Here is a 22148-nt window from a genome sequence, read left to right as displayed (position 1 = left end):
AGGGGGAGAGAGGGGGAGAGTCAGAGAGAGAGGGGGGAGAGTCAGAGAGAGAGGGGGGGAGAGTCAGAGAGAAAGGGGGGAGAGTCAGAGAGAGGGGGGGAGAGTCAGAGAGAGAGTGAGGGGGAGAGTCAGAGAGAGAGAGGGGGAGAGTCAGAGAAAGGGGGGAGAGTCAGAGAGTGAGGGGGAGAGTCAGAGAGAGAGAGAGGGAGAGTCAGAGAGAGGGGGAGAGTCAGAGAGAGAGAGAGGGGAGAGTCAGAGAGAGAGAGAGGGGGGGAGAGTCAGAGAGAGAGAGAGAGGGGGGGAGAGTCAGAGAGAGAGGGGGAGAGTCAGAGAGAGAGAGAGGGGGAGAGTCAGAGAGAGAGGGGGAGAGTCAGAGAGAGAGGGGAGAGTCAGAGAGAGAGAGGGGGAGAGTCAGAGAGAGAGAGGGGGAGAGTCAGAGAGAGAGGAGGGGGAGAGAGAGAGAGAGAGGGGGAGAGTCAGAGAGAGGGGGGGAGAGTCAGAGAGAGAGGGGGGGAGAGTCAGAGAGAGAGGGGGGAGAGTCAGAGAGAGAGAGGGGGAGTCAGAGAGAGAGAGAGGGGGAGAGTCAGAGAGAGAGGGGGGGAGAGTCAGAGAGAGAGGGGGGGAGAGTCAGAGAGAGAGGGGGGAGAGTCAGAGAGAGAGAGGGGGGAGAGAGTCAGAGAGAGAGAGGGGGGAGAGAGTCAGAGAGAGAGGGGGAGTGTAGCCTGTATAGCGCCCATAAAGATGATAGAAACACCCAGCCCTCTTCTCCCTCAGCTCCACACTCCATAATTTATTTAGTCACGGCGAGGTGTCACCACCAGTTTGTCACTTTGAACGTGATTGGCTATGACACGCACAGGCTGCCACACCACCGTTGCCGCCATGCCAGCTGAATACTTATGTCCCCCCCCTAATTTAATGTAACAACACAAACGTGGAAAAACCAGGGGAAAACTCAAAACAACAGAATGTCATGGAGTTCGCAGCATCTGGGAAAGTTAGCCGGGAATGAGTCAGCGGTGTTTCCTGATCCCGAGCTCGCTCGCACTGGGAACGTGTGATCTCATGCCAAAGCAGCACAGCGGTAGGTGAATCGTAAAGAAGGACAAGTGAGGAGATGGCGACACAGGACCTTAGAAGAAGACCAATTTAACATCCTTTAAAGCAGCGGGGTATCTGTGAGTCTGGCTGAATCAAAGCCTGTATTAAAGGCCCATTCTCTGATATGTCCAGCTGGTTTTGATCATTTAAATGATGTTAAACTCATTCCATGGAGGGCAAAGTGTCTGTGGGTTTTTGCTCCACCCTTGTACTTGATTGATGAATTAAGGTCACTAATTAGTAAAGAACTCCCTTCACCTGGTTGTCTAGGTCTTAATTGAAAGGAAAAACCCAAAACCTGCAAACACACGGCCCACCGTGGAATGAGTTTGACACCCCTGATTTAAATTCATTGTATATAGGCCTACCCATTGAGGAGTGGGTCTTTAAAAAGGCGAGTGGCAGAAATAGCAGAAATAAGATAAGTGACTTTTAATCGACATGTCAGGAAGTACCCTTAAACAGGTTGTCAGGGTGACACCATTGGAAGGGCATTTCTCACATTTCTGTCTCCAACCGCTTGGCGGGCTGGCCTACAATCATTTGGCAGGCGTTTGGGTTGGTCGTAATGATCAGCCTAGTGGGAGGGGGTATCCAAGCAGAGGAGATGGTAATCAAAGCCAAGTCCATTTTATTTTGGGTGTCACCTTGGCAAGCTTGGAGCTCGAAGTCAAACTCAAACATGACTCAACATAACGACTTCAAATGAATACACAGTAAACACACACTTGCAGAAATGTAGTAAAATTCACAAAATGGATGGATGGGAATGTTATTAAACTTAAGCAAAGCATGAAAATAACAGTATAGATTAATGGGAGCGTATAAGTAATACTTATATTCATAATGTTAGCTATGCAAATCTTCCTCTCACATTGAAGATTCGGGAGAGGCTATGTATTTAGCTAGTTGCACAGTATCATAGCAGCAAGTCAGTTAAGAACAAATTCTTATTTACAACGACAGCCTAGGAACAGTGTGTCAACTGCCTTGTTCAGGGGCAGAACTACATATTTTTACCTTGTCAGCTCTGGGATTTGATCTTGCAACCTTTTGGTTACTGGCCCAACGCTCTAACCACTAGGCTACCTGCCGGTAAAACTTATGACATGCAGCTAGCTAGCTACAAACAAAACTTAGCTACTTACCAACACACTAGTCTCAGGTTTGACGGTTGACAACCAAAATAGAAACTAGTCGGATGTAATCCACATCCAGGTCATCTCCCGAAGTTTGCTGAACTTTATGGAAGCCCATTATCACTAGAGTAGCTATTTCCTGATACAAGGGCAAGTTCTAACCACATGTTGTCTGGGGAAGAGGTTCCAGTGGGCAAATTCGTTTTGTGTGACCCGGTGCCACTGGTGGGCAGGGTTTGCTCATGTTCGACCATTCCATTGGTCCTCCTAAGGAGAGGTCTCCGCCCAACCGGGGCACCAGGCCATGCAAAGCGAACTCGCCCAGTCACAGAAAACACGGTGCCATAACGTGTTAACAGGTCAAAAATGGCCATGAATTGTTGTCATAATTGTAATCCAAACCAAACCCTCAAGGAAGTCTGAAATCTGACTAAACTCTATTTTGAAAGAGACTGACTTTATGACCAAAATGATCCAATTTACACTTGTAGTCAATTTTGACACTAGAATTAGTGTTTCTTACTCATATCGATGCCACATGGGCAGTTTAAATCCAGAGAAGTTGGTTTTAAGGGGCAGTTTACCTTTAATGAATTCACCTTTGTGAGAACGGTGGGTTCTGTCGTGTGGTGAAGCTGAGTTGACCTGCACGGGCATAATGGCTGGCGTAAGCTCTAGCTGTGCCAGTCCTGGCTGGCGGGCTCTCACGCTTTGCCAATGTGCCTTTCACACCCCACTGGCATCAGCCACGGGTCCCCTCCATTAAACACCCATCCATCAGTTGTCAGGGGAGAGGGCATCAAAAAGGAGACATTCACAAGTGCATTTTGTTATTTCGCTTTCTTTCTATTCTCCCAGGTGCTGCATGGATTATCGTGGTTATGTCGACCATTTGGACGTTTCGAACTTAGCATCTATGGACCTCGGGAATGTCCTTGGGGAGGAAAGTCAGTGGTCATTTTTTCTTACAGTGGCTGTGGTATCTGTGTTAAATACAGTTTAGTGATTTAATTTAGCTTCTGCCGCAGTTCAATATATCAGTATATTGAAGGCAACGGGGTTTGCCAGAGACAGGAGAGGATGACATTCTATTTTCAGACAGGCTAGACAGTCTGGATACCGCAGAATAAGTCAATACTTGACCTTGACCTGATGTGGTGGCAACAGTTACAGACCCTAGCTAGCGGCAGTCTAGTCTGTATAATATTCCTTAGCCTTTCAAAGGCATTTGCAAAGCTAAAGGCAGATCATAACAAAAACATACTGGGCTGAGGGGAGAATGGCTCATAATAATGGCCGGAACGGAGTTAATGGAAAAGCATCAAACACTTGGAAACCATGTGTTTAATGTATTACATACCATTCCACTCATTTCGATCCAGTCATTACCGCGAGTATGTTCTCCCCAATTAAGGTGCCACAAACCTCCTGTGGGGTGAACTGATGACCCAATATTCCAAAACAAAATCATTAAAGACTTCCTGTGTTTCTGCTCAACCTGTTATCCTCTGCACATTACAGAAACACCACTGACTCCAAAGGGATCTGCATCATGACTAAGAGTGCACAGAGGGTCTTTGCCTTGCCTGCCTGTTTCTGTATCCTGTTTAAACAGACATTAGGGCGTTAACACTTAATGGCCGTGGTATTTCAGACGATTTAAGGCCCTCTCACGGAGAAAGGACAGAGCGTGCAACGGAGCGTGGCAGAGAGCTAATTGAAGTTTCCTGACACCATGAGCACACTGCCATTGATTCAGGGAGATAGCAGAGTAATATAAAAGAAGCGGAACATGGTGCCAGAGTGAATGCAGGTGGATAACGGTTTCCTTTGCATTTCCTTTTCACGGGTCAGGCCACGCATGCCTAAGTACAAAGAAAAGGACTCATTTATTAGACACTCAGGGAGAATATAATGATATGGGTCTTTAGATTGTGGTTGTGCTCTTTTCATAAATTTCACAAGCCTATAGAAAAGACATTATTGTCTCCTTGAAATCTACCCAGATAACTGCAGTGTCAAAACTATATTTGGCAATCAAAATTTGATTGGTCAAATAGCAAGAATAGACCTATTGGTCAAAAAGATATCGTTGGTCAAAGAGATGAATCGGCTTGGCTCAAAGGTCGTTGAATAAATACTGACCTACTGTATATACAGAGAGACGTTAGCTCTTTGTCTCTGACTCCAGGCTAAAATACTCTGACCACTGGGTGATCAGCCACATAGAAATATAATTACTACATTGGACATTACCAAGTCAATGTTCTGTGATGGGTACACTGGCTGCCAAATTGAGTGTGTGTGTGTGTGTACATGTGAATGTATCTGCAAGGATAAGATTGAGTTGGTGTGTGTGCTCACATGACTTCCTGGGTATGTATTTTGGCCCTTGGCAGGGCCTGGCAGTGGCAGCAGAGAGGAGGGTAATGAAAGCTGCTTACAGTATAATGGGAGATGTGGTCCGATAATGGAGAAGGTAATTACTGAAGTCTCAGCCCAGCGCAGCACTGACTGGTTAAGAATGACATTATTGATCGGCTGACGGCCAGGAGGAAATGGAATGCTAAACAAAGAGAAAAGATTCCACTCCCAGAGTACACAGCTCATCAGCCTGCACTGCTCCTATCAAGGCCAAGGCACGTACAGAGTCACACACACACAGTATCACACACGTACACGTGCATACACACTTACCCATAGATACTCGCACAAACGTGTGCACACTAAGTCTTTCCTTAATACACACGTAAGTGCACACACACACACACACACACTCCAGCTGAGCACTGGGGGCTATGAGACAAGTCCATTATGCCCTAATATGCTTGTCTACAGATGGCTGCAGAGATGGTGCTGTGTACTGACCCAGACAGGAATTCTCAGGACGCTACAAACTCTGAACACATATGAGGGTCAGTGTAGACATTAGGTTTCATGGGGTGGAAAGTTGGGGGCTGAAGGGAGTAATTAAAAATATATATATATTTCACCTTTATTTGCCCAGGTAGGCCAGTTGAGTTGTCATTTACAACTGCGACCTGGCCAAGATAAAGCAAAGCAGTGCGACAAAAACAACAACACAGAGCTACACACTAACAAACTCAGCCCCTTGTTGTTCAGCAAACGGATGAACTGCCGCACTCTTACAACATCTCTATTCAAATGAAATGACCCAGAGCGCAGAAAGCGGGAAGCGCTCACCCATTTAATACGATTTTTCGTTTTCACCAACTGCCACATGAAAGGAACAGCGAGTCTATTGATTTAGGGTTCTGTTTACTTTGCAAGCGGTAGGTATGCTAGATCAATACACCTGGTCTCTGTCTGTACAGGCAGGAGAGGAGGTTTTCCATGCAGTGTCTCTACTGATCCATCCCCACTGTTCCACAGCCGACTCTCTCTACTCTACCTAGAGACCCCCCCCCCACCTCTTTCGTTGTCTTAGTCACACCCGCCAGCTTGTAAGACATGAGGATTCCTACTGTTTTTCCCATTTCTCCTGCCTGTCAGTTTTAATATCCATCTTTCACTACAGAACTAGCCCCTGCACACACACAGACACACACACACACACACACACACACACCACCAGCATGGGTTTGAGCCACGGCCCCTGACTTTCACACATAAATCACCCATTCATCCGTGAGACATGGGCCTCATGTTAAATGCCAAAGGGATTCCTCCGCAGCCCAGGTAATTATTTACCTGGATCTGTGTGTGTGTGTGTGTGTGTGTGTGTGTGTGTGTGTGTGCGCGTCTCATTAAAACAGAAGGCCCTGTAGCAGGCCAGGGTTGTATATTCATGTGGCTGGGTGCCTAAGGGAGCTTGGCTCAGACCAATCAAATGTTATTTGTCACATGCGTCGTAAAAATCAGGAGTAGACAGTGAAATGCTTACTTACAGGCCCTTCCTAGCAATGCAGAAAGAAAGAAAATAGAGAAATACTAGAAAAGTAAAACACGTAACAATAAAAGTAATAATAAATACACAATAAGTAACGATAACTTGGCTATATACACGAAGTACCAGTACCGAGTCGATGTGAGGGGTATGAGGTAATTGAGGTAGATATGTACTAATGCAGATAGTCCAGGAAGCTATTTAACTAATTATTTAGCAGTCTTATGGCTTGGGGGTAGAAGCTGTTCAGGGTCCTGTTGGTTCCAGACTTGGTGCATTGGTACCGCTTGCCGTGCGGTAACAGAGAGAACAGTCTATGACTTGGGTGGCTGGAGTCTTTCACAATTTCTGAGGCCAGCCGATCAATGGACCAAGATGGGGGAAGGAGAGCAGGTGTAAGGGAGGGAGAGGGAGAGTGAGTGAGTGAGTGAGTGAGTGAGTGAGTGAGATGGAAAGGGAGTGAAACAGACAGGGACAGAGGAGCATGGCTAAAAGGATTGATAACAAAACGTGGGCCACTGAGGAGAAAGGAAGGAAGGGAGGGAGGGAGATTAATAATATCTATTCATCAGCGTTGAATGCGAAGCATTCATCTGTGACTAATAGCTTTGTAAAGCAGTATAGAAATTCAGCTCTATAGAAATGCTGTATGGCTGACTGACTGATTTGAGCTGGGTTGTGACATCAATAAATTGTTCTCGTTGAAGCATGACACACTACGGCATTCTCTACACCGGGGTGATAAGGTTTCTCCTATTTCAAACAGTTGCACAACACTCTTTAAGAACTATGCCACTAAAGCATGGCTGTGCCCCAAATGGTACCCTATTCACTGTGTAGTGCACTACTTTTGACTAGAACCCTATGGATCCAGATCCCTACTATATAGGGATTGAGGACCATTTGGGACGCAGTCCATGTTTTACTAGACCACTGAAAGAAATGCTTCTATGTGGCCCTCAGCGAAGCTGATCGATAGAGTTTCTTTTAAATATTTAGGGACCCATAATGCCCTTGGCAATAACAGAAGCTTACTTCAGCTCGCTGAGTTGCTATGAGAGGGAATTAGTACATAGACATACAGCTATTCTCTACTTATCCTCTGCGGTTCTATCTCTAGGGTGTACTGATTTCTTGGGGTAATGTGATCTGGGACCAGGCATTATAGCCTGGTCCCAGATCTCGAATGGTATTTGTCAATGCCAAACAACATTAAACAGCACAAATATGTATATCTTTATATACAGGATATAATCACAAGGAGGGTGACGTAACCAACAAGGAAAGTCCACTTTCCAATAGAGAAGTGACTTCATGTTAAGACGGTGTTATACAACTTCCTGCGTATGAACCTGAACCAGGCACCATGGAAAGGGTTACAGGAAATACCCTACTGAAATAGCAGTTTGTTAAATAAGGAAAGCAAAACTAAGAAGCAATCAGTTCATATTTCACAAGCAGCCAGGCAAGACAAGGTATGTACGTGGATTGCTACTTTCAATATTAACGAACGGTTCTAACTGTACAGTAGAGCAACAGTAAGATGACGTTTATAGCTGCTGTACTTGGTGCAGTGTACTGGGTCTTAACAATAGCTGGATGTCTGATTGCTAGCAAGAACTGATAATCCTCTGTGGATTCATGTTTCAGTGCTAGGGTGAGTGCTCTGTTGCGATTATGAGAATATGCATTGTCATGATACTGTTTCACTGCAGTTATAGATGCTCTCTCTTTGCTACAGTGCAGACATAGAAGTAAGAGTATGGTTTCAAAACGTCACTTTCCTAAAATTCAGAGCTTTGCCAGAAATACTTTTGGGAAAGCTACAAAAATGTTGCAAACCCTATTCAACCCTAACCACCAGTGGCGACCTGCTTTTCAGGGCAGGTGGGGTTTTGAGCCCCATATTTTTGGAACAAAAAATATATACATATACACAGTTGAAGTCAGAAGTTTACATACACTTAGGTTGGAGTCATTAAAACTTGTTTTTCAACCACTCCACAAATTTCTTGTTAACAAACTATAGTTTTGGCAAGTCGGTTATGACATCTAGTTTGTGCATGACAAGTAATTTTTCCAACAATTGTTTACAGACATATTATTTCACTTATAATGCACTGTATCACAATTCCAGTGGGTCAGAAGTTTACATACACTAAATTGACTGTGCCTTTAAACAGCTTAGAAAATTCCAGAAAATTATCTCATGGCTTTACAAGTTTCTGATAGGCTGCTTGACATCATGGGAAACTCAAAAGAAATCAGAACATTTTTTGGAGACCTCCACAAGTCTGGTTCATCCTTGGGAGAAATTTCCAAATGCTTGAAGGTACCACATTCATCTGTACAAACAATAGTACGCAAGTATAAACACCATGGGACCACACAGCTGTCATACCGCTCAGGAAGGAGACGCATTCTGTCTCCTAAAGATGAACGTACTTTGGTGCGAAAAGTGCAAATCAATCCCAGAACAACAGCAAAGGACCTTGTGAAGATGCTGGAGGAAACAGGTACAAAAGTATCTATATCCACAGTAAAACGAGTCCTGTATTGATACAACCTGAAAGGCCGCTCAGCAAGGAAGAAGCCACTGCTCCAAAACCGCCATAAAAAAGCCAGACTACGGTTTGCAACTGCACATGGGGACAAAGATCGTACTTTTTGGAGAAATGTCCTCTGGTCTGATGAAACAAAAATTGAACTGTTTGGCCATAATGACCATCGTTATGTTTGGAAGAAAAAGGGGGATGTTTGTAAGCTGAAGAACACCATCCCAACCATGAAGCATGGGGGTGGCAGCATCATGTTGTGGGGGTGCTTTGCTGCAGGAGGGACTGGTGCACTTCACAAAATAGATGGCATCATGGAGGTAGGATTTGGTCTATTTTCACCAACGCGGTATTGTACACACATCGTTTGTGGCCGGTGTGTGCTTGCTTCATACAGCTTTGACAGTGCAAATGATAGTAGTTGTGGTGCTTGGCTTGCACGTGCAAATTCAGCACACACAATATTCTATTATAGAATTGTGTTATTGGGCGTGTCAAGTTAAAAGCTTATTTAACGCGTCAAATAGTGATATATGATGTGTATCTTTTTTGACACGCAAAGACCCCCTAATCTCGTTCAATGTGCCTCACCATAATAATTTGGTCTAATTTCGCCTACTATTCTAACTTGGTGATGCACATGTAGCCTATAAGCTGTTTTAGAGAAATGTCATTGAATATTGTAAGAGCTTTCATTGTGTGTTTATATGCCCCATTTATTTATCCTATCGTTCTAACTTGTTGTACAGAGAATACACTGTAAAAATGGCCCATGTTCTGAATTGTGTCACTGTACATTTCAAACGTGTGAACAACTAGTTATATTGACTACGTCTGTCGTCGCTCGCTCATTAATGTCTTAATCGAAATTACGGATTGCCTCTTATGCCATAGTTTGTATATCTCAATTGTCAGTAGAAACCACATTTGTTTAAGCAAGTCAGCCATGTGTTTTTGAAAGGCAGTAAATGAGGCTGAATTCATTGTTTCGCTGCCAGACAAGGCTCCGCTGAAAGCCAGGTGTAGCAGTGGTAAGGTGTTGCTGTTGTGGGCATCGTTTGTAACCGTTATAGTGCAATTAATGTATTGTTTAGCGTTCTGTTGTGGCTTCCTGGCATGCATCCCACATTTTTTTATTTTTTTGCCCCACCAAGATGTACATGCTAAAATTGCCACTGCTAACCACCATATGAAAATTCCCACTCCATCTCCTGCAAGGTTCAAGTTAAGCCTTTGCTGCGTCTTTGCCTTTGCTGTGTTGGTGGTGTATGTTAACATGTTGTGTAGCTTCAGGCCATCATACTTCCCTATAATAACTTTCCCTGGTTGCCCAACAGTGATTGAGCCCTCAGGCCATGTGAGTAATGCCATTACAAAACAGCTGCCTCAGCACCCCAGGAAACATGTCCACATTGGCCTAATGAGGGCTAAAATATTGGCCACATGTAGGCTGCCAACATTTAATAGAAATGTATTTTAATTATTAATTACAATTTTATTAAACGTATGTATCAGAAACACAACTAAGTTGTTGCTATCATACATATATTTATACAAGAGAAACTGTTATGTTTTTCATACGGGTCTTTATAAATAATGGGGCCGATATGCGACATTCAGATCAACATTTCAAAATGGTTTCAAACCCCCCAAAATATGATTTTTTATGCAGTTCCACATACAGTACCAGTCAAAAGTTTGGACAAACCTACTCATTCAAGGGTTTGTCTTTATTTTTACTATTTTCTACATTGTAGAATAATAGTGAAGACATCAAAACTATGAAATAACACATATGGAATCATGTAGTATCCAAAAAAGTGTTACACAAATCAAAATATATTTTAGATTTTAGATTCTTCAAAGTAGACACCGTTTGCCTTGATGACAGCTTTACAGCTTTTCTTGACTCAATGCCCACTTAACCTGGAAGCCAGCCGCACCAACGTGTCAGAGGAAACACCGTACTGCTGGCGACCGTGTCAGCGTGCACTGCTCCTGCCCCCCACAGGAGTCACTAGTGCGCGATGGAACACGGACATCCCTGCCGGCCAAACCCTCCCCTAACCCGGACGGTGCTGGGCCAATTGTGCACCGCCCCATGGGTCTCCCAGTATTGGCTGGCTGCGACAGAGCCTGGACTCTGACTCAGAATCTCTAGAACATGCAACAATTTCAAAGATTTTACTGAGTTACAGTTCATATGAGGAAATCAGTCAATTGAAATAAATTCCGTAGGCCCTAATCTATGGATTTCACATGACTGGGAATACAGATATGCATCTGTTGGTCACAGATACGTTGAAATAAATGGGCCTCACAAAATGCATTTGTGTTCGTTGTCCGTAGCGTATGCCTGCCCATACACGTGGTCTGCGGTTGTGAGGCCGGTTGGACATACTGCCAAATTCTCTAAAACTATGTTGGAGGCGGCTTATAGTAGAGAAATTAACATTCAATTCTCTGGCAACAGCTCTGGTGGACATTACTGCAGTCAGCATGCCAATTGCATGCTCCCTCAAAACCTCTGTGGCATTGTGTTGTGTGACAAAAAACTGCACATTTTAGAGTGGCCTTTATGGTAGAAAATTACAAGATTATGTTTTAATACTGTTTATGCATCGAATAAGGTTTCTCAGTACTCCCTCATCTGTGTCTGTGTGAACTGAGCTGGCTTCTGAGATTTGGGCTAGCAACTGATTCCATAGATTGAATTGGTGTTAGTGTACTGTGAGGTACCAGGGAGGAGATGGCTCTGACATTGGCAGCTGATAAGAAGAACCTTGTCTTAGGGGCCAAACTATGGTTTTTGTACAATTAGAACAGTGTTCACAGCAAATGCTATCTGGCTGGGGGATAATCCTTTCTCACATACAAAACCTCACCTTTGACCCATTATTCCACACATCTGTAGTTTGCCATGTACTCAGAAGGATGTGCTTAGTCAATAAAGCCTGTATCCCAACTTTGGGATATAACCTTATAGCAGATGTTATTGCAAGTGTAGCGAAATGCTTGTGTTCCTAGCCCTAACAGTGCATTTCGTGCAGGAGATACGAAATGATACATAGTTACACTGCATTTTGAAGATCTCTATACAAAAAACTGTCTGACAGCTAGATCCAGGATTCTTACAGGGTTCAATGTCTAATTTAACTGATTAATGCTAAATATATGATATAACGACAATTTACACTGCCATAAATGCAAGGACTGAAAAGTAAATGTTTTATGTCACACGATTTTGGACAAATCCGCCAAAACACCAACCATGATAAAGGGTTTTAAACTAACTTGTGAATTTTATTGAGTTTAGCAATAATCCCCCTTATATCTTAATAATGACTTTGGCATTATTACAGCTGTAACAAGTTGTCCAGTGTAGAAAATCCTCACAGGTACCCTAGTTTATACAAATTTCACACACACTTTTTAAGAACTTCATCATCGGCATTGTACAGAAAAATTGGGCATCGCCCAACAGAAAACTTAAACTGGAACGACACACTCAGCCATGGTTGCACAAAAATAATGTGTACAAACCACGCCTCCAAATATTATAATGAGGGCCTGCCTCTAGCTGGGCTTGGTGTGGGCTATCCGGAGCTGGGCTCGCAGGCTAGCCCGTGTTGGGCTTATGTGGGATTTCTGTGGGCTAGCCTGTGTTGGGCAGGTGTGGGCTAGCCCTTGCCCACCGAATACCCACATGGGTAAACATCAATAGGGTCATGTTTGCTGGGACGGTTCACAGTTTCCAAGTTCATACATGAAATTGGTATCTCACACTGTGCCAAAGTTGTAAAAAAGAGGAATCGAGAGGAGAATTCAAAAAGTTGGGCAGTGTGTGCACCCTTTATCTGTCATTGTCGGTAAATAGACAGATTAGACAGGTTGAAACAGGTCAAAAGGAATCAGTGTTATTGTTGAATTAGCCTATCCTCCCTTTGTTCTCTGGAAAGTACTGTGCAGTAGGCATGATCTTCTTGGAATGTACAAGAGACCCCTGCAACGGCATCCTCCCTTAACCAGGCACTATTGTATAAGGGAAACAGGAAAGGACAGGAAAGGGGAGGAAAAGGTAGCGCTTCAACAAGCAAAATTCCTCCATATCTGTATAGAGTATCAGCCAAAAGTTGGACACACCTACTCATTCAAGGGCTTTTCTTTATTTTTTACATTGTAGAATAATATAGAAGATATCAAAACATATGGAATCATGTAGTAACCAAAAAAGTGTTAAACAAATCAAAATATGTTTATTCTTGAAGGAGTTCCCACATATGCTGGGCACCTGAGGTCAGGTGATTGTGGAGGCCAGGTCATCTGATGCAACCCTCCATCACTTTCCTTCTTGGTCAAATAGCCCTTACACAGCCTGGAGGTGTGTTTTAGGTCGCTGTCCTGTTTAAAAACAAATGATAGTCCCACTAACGCAAACCAGATGGGATGGCATTTCGCAGCAGAATGCTGTGGTAGCAATGCTGATTAAGTGTGCCTTGAATTCTAAATAAATCACTGACGGTGTCACCACCAAAGTACCCTCACACCATCACACCTCCTCCTCCATGTTTCACTGTGGGAACAACACATGCAGAGATCATCCATTCACCTACTCTGCATCTCACAAGACACGGCAGTTGGAACCAAAAATCTCACATTTGGACTCATCAGACCAAAGGACAGATTTCCACCGGTCTAATGTCTATTGCTCGTCTTTCTTGGCCAAAGCAAGTCTCTTCTTAATATTGGTGTCCTTTAGTAGTGGTTTCTTTGCACCAATTTGACCATGAAGGCCTGATTCACGCAGTTTCCTCTGAACAGTTGATGTTGAGATGTGTCTGTTACTTGAACTCTGCGAAGCATTTATTTGGGCTCCAATCTGAGCTGCAGTTAACTCTAATGAACTGTGATAGAAAAATTACGTATTTACCTGATTTGTTTGATATTAATAGTTAGCAATTAATACTTAACAAATAGGAAGATATTTCTGTCCTGCTAATGCTGTGCTTTTATTGTCTCCAATCTAGTTCCCTGCAGCTAATCTGGGAGTATGGCCACTATAGATGGCTTGAGATGACAAATGAGTTAAATTCTGTATTGCATAGACACAAATGTGTTTAACTAGAGATAGCTTAGGAGTAGAACAATCCATCATTGTCTCAAAATCATCCTTGCAACTGGGAAACTAAGCCAGGTTGGGGTTAAGACAACAACCCCGTGCAGATAACGACTGGATAACCAACCATGACTAAGATTTCTTTGTGTCAGCTATATAAATAACTCTGCATTTGTGTACAGACTGTTGGGTTGCCTAGTTTCGTAATTGCAATAATGAATCAATATTAAATACAGACGATTGTCTGAAGAAATTACAGTCTCTCTCGGTATGAATTTCACCGACAGAACTTATCCTCTACAGCAGAGGTAACTCTGGGTCTCATAGCGCTTGATTGTTTTTGCGACTGCACTTGAAGAATTTTTTTTATTTTTAAATGGTCCCTATTGATTGACCTTGATGTCTTAAAAGTAATGATGGACTGTCGTTTCTCTTTTCTTATTTAAGCTGTTTTTGACATAATATAGACTTGGTCTTTTACCTAACAGGGCTATCTTCTGTATGCCACCCCTACCTTGTCACAACACAACTGATTGGCTCAAATGCATTAAGAAGGAAATAAATTCCACAAATGAACTTTTAACAAGGCACCCCTGTTATTTGAAATGCATTCCATGTCACTACCTCATGAAGCTGATTAAGAGAATTCCAAGTGTGTGCAAAGCTGTCATCAAGACAAAGGGTGGCTACTTTGAATAAACTGAAATGTAATACACTTTTTTGGTTACTACATGATTCCATGTGTTATTTCATAGTTTTGATGTCTTCAATATTATTCCACAATGAAGAAAAATAGTAAAAATATAGAAAAACCCTTGAATGAGTAGGTGTGTCCAAACTTTGGACTGGTACTGGATATACAGTTGAAGTCGGAAGTTTACATACACCTTAGCCAAATACATTTCAACTCAGTTTTTCACAATTCCTGACATTTAATCCTAGTAAGTTGGGTGAATTTTGGCACATTCCTCCTGACTGAGCTGATGTAACTGAGTCAGGTTTGTAGGCCTCCTTGCTCGCACACGCTTTTTTAGTTCTGCCCACACATTTTCTATGGGATTGAGGTCAGGGCTTTGTGATGGCCACTCCAATACCTTGACTTTGATGTCCTTAAGCCATTTTGCCACAACTTTGGAAGTATGCTTGGGGTCATTGTCCATTTGGAAGACCCATTTGCGACCAAGCTTTAACTTCCTGACTGATCTCTTGAGATGTTTCTTCAATATATCCACTTAATTTTCCTCCCTCATGATGCCATCTATTTTGTGAAGTGCACCAGTCCCTCCTGCAGCAAAACACCCCCACAACATGATGCTGCCACCCCCGTGCTTCACGGTTGGGATGGTGTTCTTCGGCTTGCAACCCTTCCCCTTTTTCCTCCAAAAATAATGATGGTCATTATGGCCAAACAGTTCTATTGTTGTTTCATCAGACCAGAGGACATTTCTCCAAAAAGTACGATCTTTGTCCCCATGTGCAGTTGCAAACCGTAGTCTGTCTTTTTATGGCAGTTTTGGAGCAGTGGCTTCTTCCTTGCTGAGCGGCCTTTCAGGTTATGACGATTAAGGACTTGTTTTACTGTGGATATAGATACTTTTGTACCTGTTTCCTCCAGCATCTTCACAAGGTCCTTTGCTGTTGTTCTGGGATTGATTTGCACTTTTCGCACCAAAGTACGTTCATCTCTAGGAGACAGAATGCGTCTCCTTCCTGAGCAGTATGACGGCTGTGTGGTCCCATGGTGTTTCTACTTGCATACTGTTTGTACAGATGAATGTGGTACATTCAGGTGTTTGGAAATTGCTCCCAAGGATGAACGAGACTTGTGCAGGTCTACAATTTTTTTTCTGAGGTCTTGGCTGATTTCTTTTGATTTTCCCATGATGTCAAACAAAGAGGCACTGAGTTTGAAGGTAGGCCTTGAAATATATCCACAGGTACACCTCCAATTGACTGAAATGATGTCAATCAGCCTATCAGAAGCTTGTAAAGCCATGAGATCATTTTCTGGAATTTTCCAAGCTGTTTAAAGGCACAGTCAACTTAGTGTATGTAAACTTCTGACCTACTGGAATTGTGATACAGTGAATTATAAGTGAAATAATCTGTCTGTAAACAATTGTTGGAAAACGTACTTCTGTCATGCGCAAAGTAGATGTCATAACAGACTTGCCAAAACTATAGTTTGTTAACAAGACATTTGTGGAGTGGTTGAAAAAGGAGTTTTAATGACTCCAAGTGTAAGTGTATGTAAACTTCCGACTTCAACTGTATATAAACTCAGCAATAAAAGAAACGTCCTCTCACTGTCAACTGCGTTTCTTTTCAGCAAACTTAACATGTGTAAATATTTGTATGAACATAACAAGATTCAACAACTAAGACGTAAACTGAACAAGTTCCACAGACATGTGTCTAACAGAAATTGAATAATGTGTTCCTGAACAAAGCGGGGGTCAAAAGTAACAGTCAGTATCTGGTGTGGCCACCAGCTGCATTAAGTACTGCAGTGCATCTCCTCCTCATGGACTGCACCAGATTTGCCAGTTCTTACTGTGAGATGTTACCCCACTCTACCACCAAGGCATCTGCAAGTTCCCGGACATTTCTGGGGGGAATGGCCCTAGCCCTCACCCTCCAATCCAACAGGTCCTTCGCTGGCCATGGCAGAACACTGACATTCCTGTCTTGCAGGAAATCACGCACAGAACGAGCAATATGGCTGGTGGCATTGTCATGCTGGAGGGTCATGTCAGGATGAGCCTGCAGGATGGGTACCCCATTAGGGAGGAGGATGTCTTCCCTGTAATGCACAGCTTTGCGATTGCTTGCAATGACAACAGGCTCAGTCCGATGATGCTGTGACACACCACCCCAGACCATGACGGACCCTCCACCTCCAAATCGATCCCCCTCCAGAGTACAGGCCTCGGTGTATCGCTCATTCCTTCGACGATAAACGTGAATCCGACCATCACCCCTGGTGAGACAAAACCGCAACTCGTCAGTGAAGAGCACTTTTTGCCAGTCCTGTCTGGTCCACTGATTGTGGGTTTGTGCCCATAGGCGACGTTGTTGCCGGTGATGTCTGGTGAGGACCTGCCTTACAACATGCCTACAAATCCTCAGTCCAGCCACTCCCAGCCTATTGCGGACAGTCTGAGCACTGCTGGAGGGATTGTGCATTCCTGGTGTAACTCGGGCAGTTGTTGTTGCCATCCTGTACCTGTCCCGCAGGTGTGATGTACGGATGTACTGATCTGGTGCAGGTGTTGTTACATGTGGACTGCCACTGCGAGGACGATCAGCTGTCCGTCCTGTCTCCCTGTAACGCTGTGTTAGGCGTTTCACAGTACGGATATTGCAATGTATTGCCCTGGCCACATCTGCAGTCCTCATGCCTCCTTGCAGCATGCCTAAGACACATTCATGCAGATGAGCAGGGACCCTGGGCATCTTTCTTTTGGTGTTTTTCAGAGTCAGTAGTCAGGCCTCTTTAGTGTCCAAAGATTTCAAAACTGTGACCTTAATTGCCTACCGTCTGTAAGCTGTTAGTGTCTTAACGTCCGTTCCACAGGTGCATGTTCATTAATTGTTTATGGTTCAGTGACCAAGCATGGGAAACAGTGTTTAAACCCTTTACAATGAAGATCTGTGAAGTTCTTTGGATTTTTGTGAATTATCTTTGAAAGACAGGGTCCTGAAAAAGGGACGTTTCTTTTTTGCTGAGTTTATATATATTGTAGAAGTATGCACATGGTGAAATACACACGTACACACACTCAGTTCCCATATACAATTACCTGAAGTGCAGTGCGGGCTGCGACCTTGGTAAATGGATATGTTCCATTTGTTTGAGCACAGCATGAGACTGAGCCTCTCTGGGATAGGTTACATAGATCTGTATGTCTGTCTCTCATTCTCTGATGATATCTACGTTCAAGCCTCTGTCAACATAAACCTACAGTTTGCAGAGGTTTGTGGTATTTCTAATATCAACCCAGCAGCAGCCTGTTGGTGTTTATCTCACCTCAGCCGTGTGAATATCTCAGTGGATGGCCTTGGCAGCCGCCTAACGCAAAGCTCTGTTGATGTGTGTTCCTCCGACTGTCACCTCGAGCTTTGTTCAGCAACAAACCTCGTTCTGACAGGGACACAAGCCCCGCTGGCTGCCGTTGAACTAGTTGAAACCAGTTTCTGACAGGTTGTGAAAGTCAATTAGTTTACTTTTCAGACAGACACTTTGAAGTTGTTCATAGCAGCACCGTCCGGAAAGATAAATTGAGCGTGTGGAACGACAGAGTGACAGAATGTTTCAGGTTTCAGTTTCGATACCTATTGAAAAGGATGTTTAATGTACTCCACCTACCTGCTAAGACCTACATCTAAGACAATAGTAGAACAGTTGCCAGATAAAGAGTGTGTGCTTTGGGTTGTGTCTTGGAATGGGTGAAAACTTCCTCTAGGCCATTTACTTACACCAATGTAATGGACTTGACTACGGGTCATTCTCAAGTCAACTGACACGGTGCTTATGGTCCTACTCGTCAGGTTGCTGTACATGTTTGTGTGTTCAAATCCAAATTTATTGATCACGTACTCAGATTTGCAGGTGTTTTAGCAGGTGCAATGAAATGCTAAACGTCCAACGTCATTTTAGAGAATGTGGCAGAACGTCCAACCGGCCTCAGGGATGAGGAGTATTTGTTTGTAATAAAGCCCTTTTGTGAGTGCGAAGTGGGTGCGATGGAAGAAATCACATGGATAAAGTAGTAAGCGAATTAGGTTAAAAAAAAAGATTAATTTGTGTAAGACACTTCATGATGCTCGTATCTAAACCAAAGTAGATCATTTTATAGATAGGCTTAGAATCTCATATTGAAGCTTATCATGAAAGGGCATCCTTGTAACTGTGTGGCTAATGTAGCAAAATGTTTTCCTTGGGGTAAGTTGAGCCAATGGTTGAGCCAACGGCAAGTTGAGTAAAGTGTATTCTTCCCAGGTGTAATGCGAGACATTGTCACTGGGATATGACGTAACAACAGGGCCTGGCCTGTGTTGTTTTTTTAAAAAGTACTACGTTTTTGTTACTGTAGGTGTTAAGCCTAAAAGATGCTTAAAAGACAAAAAAAGCAATTTTGATTGTTTTGAATTGTGTTTGGGAAATAAAGATAGACATGGTTTTAAAAAGGTGAGTGGTAATATTTAATTCAGTACATACATTTTTTTTGTTGTACTTATCCCCATACCCTGGATAAGTTGTGCCAAGAGACCACTTTTTTTTGGGACAAGCTGTTTTCAAAACGAATGTTGATATGAATTCTGATCATTTCCATGGACATACAACACCATGAAATATATGTAGATATCTTTGTTAGAAAAAAATACTATATTTTCCTTGATGGAATGATGCTGAATGTAAAAATGGCTCAACTTACCCCATTCTCCCCTATGTACGTAATATACGTATGTAGGTATATTAGGATGAGCTATGTCAAGAATATAATACATACACAGTGAGGAAACAACAATGTATAACCAGAATGTGAAGTGACCAGTGTTTAATATATACTTGAGGCAGTCGTCTGAAGGTGCAGGGCTGAGTACCGGGCAGGTGATGGCTTTTCAACAGTCTGACTGAACTGTCCAATCCATTAGAGTGAACGAGTACACACTTCGTTGAGAAGGGTAAAGAATTTTTTATTTAACTTGGCAAGTCAGTTAAGAACAAATTCTTATTTTCAATGACAGCCTACCGGGGAACAGTGGGTTAACTGCCTTGTTCAGGGGCAGAACGACAGATTTTTACTTTGTCGGCTCGGGGATTCAACCTTGCAACTTTTCGGTTACTAGTCCAACGCTCTAACCACTTGGCTACCTGCCAACCCCTGCAGACTGCAGCCAACAATCAGACCGCAGCCAACAAGTTTCACCACGCAGCAACGTGTCACGCTTTTTACTTTCCCCCTTCAGGAACCGATCTGAGCTCAAAACAAGAAGGACACACTTTTAAACCCCAGTGGAGTGCCGTTGTCATCGATTAGGGCGTACTTCATGTTTGTCCTGGCATATTTGTTTTGGTTGCCTACGTCAGGAAGATATTCATAGATAATAAACAACACTGCTGATGAAAGCAGCCAGCCGCTCTCCTGGGAGATGGCTTCAGTCTCAGGGTCACAAATGGTGTGGGAACATTGATGGAGCAGGGAGGCCATTTTCTCATCAGCAGCATCCCTGGGAGGAAACAGCTCATCATAATGTGATGTTCTCTCTAATGGACAAGTTCATCAATCCTGAAGGGTAATAGTTTTATTAGGTGCTATGAAATGGGCTAACGAGCTGCCCACGGTGCTTTGTTAAAAGGAATCTTGTGTGCGAGGTGACATTGTCACCTTGCCTCACCGCCGTAACGAGCTACTTTGCGGTGGTGACTGGTGGAGATGATCAGAGCGGCGTGTTGGTGGAGTGACTAGTGGTGAAAGTCCTTTGTGGCTTGGGGAGTCTTTGAGAGAGGCGACACGTGGTCGCTGTTCAATCGGAGGAAATCCAGATTTCCAAAACAAGTCGAAACCATTGTTCTTTAACAAAATTAGACTCAACTGTATATCAAATAAATAAGACTGTGTAAACAGTGGACAGTTTGCTTTTCTTGGCAAAGAAAAAAAGAGCTGTGACGCAAAAACCCTGTGTTGCCTGTGGTGATACAGTACTTTGATACAGAGAAGAAGAGAGGCATATCTGCTCCTGTCTGCTGTGATCAATAGAGGAACTGTCTGTCTCACTCGTCCTTGGTCATGTCTACACTTGACACTTACATGTGACTTCTGCTATCAGAATCGAAGATCGCATTGAAAAGACTGGTCTAGACGCACAAAAGTCGCTTTGTTGTCTGATTGTGATCAGATCTGGGATGCATTGGGTATGGATTTCTCCTCCGTCTGGATGCAGTCACGCTACCAAAGCGCATACAGTGGGCAACGTCATCAGCACCCCTCCCACAAATCTCAGAAAATGAGTTTTGGGGCCAAGAGGCACTTTTTCATCATAACATTGGAGGAAATACATTCTTAGCCTGTGAGGAACATGTTTGCTGGCCTGAAATGCTAACCCGTTTGCAATCCCTTTAGCGTTGCTTGCTAGCTTGATACAGAGGTTAGCTGGCTAGTTAGCGACAGTAGTAAGCTACTGCCATCAGTTGTGTTATCATATTTAGCCTATTCCAGTTTGTAGAATGCATACTGGCATATGAATATAGTGCGGGAAAAGGGAACCCGGACACGGTAGACACATTTCGATGTAGACGCATGATGCGTTCGGAATGCCATGATCGGAACTCTATCAGAATACTAAAGCTGAATGAACGGTTAAGTCTAGACTTTGTTCTTTCTTATTTGAAAGTAGAAGTGAACGTCTTCTGCGGTCACTCTGTGGTGTAGACTCCTCCAGCTCTGCACACCTTCCCATTCCCTCTGAGTCGCCCTTTCTCCTCCCTAACAACATCTGCAGGGGTGAAATCAGAGTGTCGCGAACAGAACGCCTGTTCTGAGTATCATGGAGGGGTGTTCTCTTTACTGCACCACTTGGCCATATTTTATGGGTGAGATAATGGCTTGCGTCTGAAATGTCAGTCATCTTCCCAGGTTAGTAATTTGTAGATTTGCGTGTGATGCCAGCAAACAAGCATCGACACAGATTGCGGGCACTGATTCAAATGAATTGCCAAATGATATTTGTAATAGGGAGTAAGGTTTATGTCAATAGCTCTCCTTCCTGCCAAATTGTTACGATACCATAAGAAGATGGCTTATGAATCCGAGAGGGTACATCATATATAGTATGTATATTGAAGAAATGACTAGGACCGACTAAGATTCAGGACTGTTGCTGCTACCATGGCACATCTGTCAGAATGCAAATTAGGTGGATGGAGAAGGAATCCAGGTTTAGGGGTCACACACACACACACACACACACACACACACACACAGGAGGGTGGCTTGTAGGTAGGAGGGATGGGTTAGGAGTTGTGGCTTGTAAGGCCTTGGAGATTGGATGTGGATAACAAGGATGTGGTGGTCTGGAAACTTTAGGAGCACAACATAAAATGTGCAGGCATGACAACGTAGTGCCAGGTGCCTATTACAGGAAATGGGACAAACTAAGGAGGCTGCCAGGACAAAAAACATAAAAAGGGCATTAGCATTATCAAACTAAGCACATGGATATACAAAAGAGATAACATAGTTAAGGCGGCATATGCACATAGTATCTCCAACAACGTAATAACTAGGCACTTAAAATGGCCGCCCCATGGCATCACCAGGCATGAC

General features: G+C 43.5%; 1 protein-coding gene and 1 long non-coding RNA gene across 3 annotated transcripts in view; one reads left to right on the top strand and one right to left on the bottom strand.

Moving 5' to 3' along the window:
- The window catches only part of LOC115208645 (uncharacterized), a 23786-nt gene extending 5500 nt beyond the window's left edge, over positions 1–18286 (bottom strand). The window contains exon 1 of the long non-coding RNA XR_003881213.1: positions 17849–18286. This is a non-coding gene — a long non-coding RNA (uncharacterized LOC115208645). The remainder of the gene's footprint in view (positions 1–17848) is intronic.
- LOC115208644 (uncharacterized) overlaps positions 7261–22148 on the top strand; it is a 35673-nt gene continuing 20785 nt past the window's right edge. For both annotated transcript variants that reach the window (XM_029776856.1, XM_029776855.1), the window contains exon 1: positions 7261–7622. The gene's annotated coding sequence lies outside the window, so the exon portion shown is untranslated. The remainder of the gene's footprint in view (positions 7623–22148) is intronic.

This window comes from Salmo trutta, chromosome 14, assembly GCF_901001165.1.
Source record: "Salmo trutta chromosome 14, fSalTru1.1, whole genome shotgun sequence".
In the NCBI taxonomy this organism is placed as follows: domain Eukaryota; kingdom Metazoa; phylum Chordata; class Actinopteri; order Salmoniformes; family Salmonidae; genus Salmo; species Salmo trutta.
This window is presented reverse-complemented; position numbering and strand designations above follow the sequence as displayed.